Genomic DNA, 2,077 nt, shown 5'->3' on the forward strand with positions numbered 1-2,077 from the left:
AGCCAACGATCCATTGCAAACCAGAGGAGATTCCAACCTCAAAATGACTGAAATAAATTTGTGGACACCAAAGAAATCAAGTTGTAGAACAGAGGAGAAAACCACCAAAATCTATGCAGAGAAACCACCATAGCATGGAGCCTTGTGCGTACTGCTCCAGATCTGCATAGAGAAGACTAGGTGTAACAGAGTATGGTGAATTTCATGGGTACAAAAGGGAACTAAACAAATTTTTAAGCACGCCTTTGCGCATAAGTGTTGCTACGTTGGTGTTCCTTTGGTTTTCCCTCTCTGGATGGCTATTTAGGATGATAATCTTTGGAACATGGGTGTTACCCTTTGCAACACCTTTCCTAATTGGGTAGTTAATGAAACAAAATAATAGAGGGAGCTTGTCCAGCTGGTAAAAGATGTTTATAGGAAATTGAAATCAGATTATACATTGTGTGAATTGTAGGGCTATAGTTTGGCAATTGTGTGAAGATTTTTTTCAAAGGGAAGTTCAAATCCTGACATTATTGATATAGCAATCGTTCAAAGACAAAGTTTTTGTTCCTGATCCAGTAGTTCTATTCCTGTTCCAGCGAAATCGAGTTCCTGGACACACGCTATGCCTTTATTTCCTCACGATGTGCTTTTCCCGGTTTGGTGGCACTTTTTGTTGTGACGTTGCGTTTTCTGCTGTAACGCTATGCCTTTCTCAAAGTGTGTGGAAAAGAAAAAGTATTATCTAAGATTAGGTGATTTTGACTTTGTTGGCTAGGTTGAATGAGGAGTTTCTTGTATTAATGAGGGTCATGAGCTAGAGAAGGGTTAAGGTGTGAATCTTTGAAGATAAACCCTTGCTCTAATGTTGAATTCTCTTAGGCTGTTTGCCACTTTGGCCTTTGTTATGCCCTGATTTACTCCCAGCATCAAAGATGCCGAAGTCTAAGTGTAAAAAAATGGTGACTCTTTCTAAAACCAAAAAGAAGGGAATGGAGCGTAAGGAATCAATAGTGAATCAAGTGAGGCAAGTTGTGGAGGATTACATCTCAGTATCTATTTTCTCATTTGGGAATATGCGGAATGTGAAGTTCAAAGATCTCAGGGACCAACTAATGGGTAGCATCAAGTTCTTTCTAGGATCAAACAAAGTATTACAAATTGCATTTGGTCGCACAACTACTGATGAAGTCAAGGACGATATTCATAAAGCTAGTGAGATGTTACATGGTGAATGTGGTCTATTCTTTACCAATCTACCAAAAGAAGAGGTTATGATAATTTTTGAAACTTTTGAAGAGCGTGATTTTGCAAGGACTGGATCACTTGCAACATAAATGGTTGAGTTGAATGAAGGTCCTTTGGAACAATTCACGCGTGAGATGGAGCCATTTATGCGGAAGAAGGGGATGCCGGTTCGATTAAATAAAGGTGTGAATTCTTCAGCATTGAATTTGTTGGGGTGCCATGAGGAAACTGCAAATTGGAGCATGAAACCTACAATACTATGTTTTGTTGATGATTAACTGAAGACAGTAATGAAGGGAACTTAAACCCAATCTGCTTGGATGGATGACTGTAATACGTAGACTAAGATAGGACACAGGGTGGTTATGAAATTTGATCGTGAGATGTAAGGTTAAGCTGATATATATTTTGATTTCAAGCTTGAAATGTCAAATATAATGTTTTTTTTTTCATGGAAAAATAATACGCATTACTCGAAAGTTCAAATAATTATAGCAAAATATATAAGCATACAGAAGAATGTAATTCCAAATAGACATAGGTTCAAAGAAGCAGTTTTATGGATTTTAAATCTAAAACTTTTTGTTTACATTTTATTCTTACCATTTTTTAAAGAAGTTTTGGAAGTTTAGTCAGTTTGAAAGGTTTTGAACCTGAGCTAGATCCTGCCAAACCTGGTAACAATGCCTTAAACACAAAGAAACAATTTTACCAAAATGGATCTAGTATAATGGTTGCTTCATACTTATGGCTAAGACATTAATTAAAGCAATGTCGTAAATATGATTTCAGGGAACATATCATGGAGGGTTCAGAAAGGAACTTATCAGAAATATCAGGAAAA

General features: G+C 36.8%; 1 pseudogene; it reads left to right on the top strand.

Annotated features, from left to right (window-relative positions):
• The first annotated feature begins 920 nt into the window (after positions 1 to 920).
• On the top strand, positions 921 to 1,511 carry LOC149236286 (uncharacterized; annotated as a pseudogene).
• The last annotated feature ends 566 nt before the right edge of the window (positions 1,512 to 2,077 follow it).

Source organism: Pinus tabuliformis, chromosome 8, assembly GCF_031772625.1.
Source record: "Pinus tabuliformis cultivar Carrire ecotype Pingquan chromosome 8, CPIR1, whole genome shotgun sequence".
Classification (NCBI taxonomy): Eukaryota; Viridiplantae; Streptophyta; class Pinopsida; order Pinales; family Pinaceae; genus Pinus; species Pinus tabuliformis.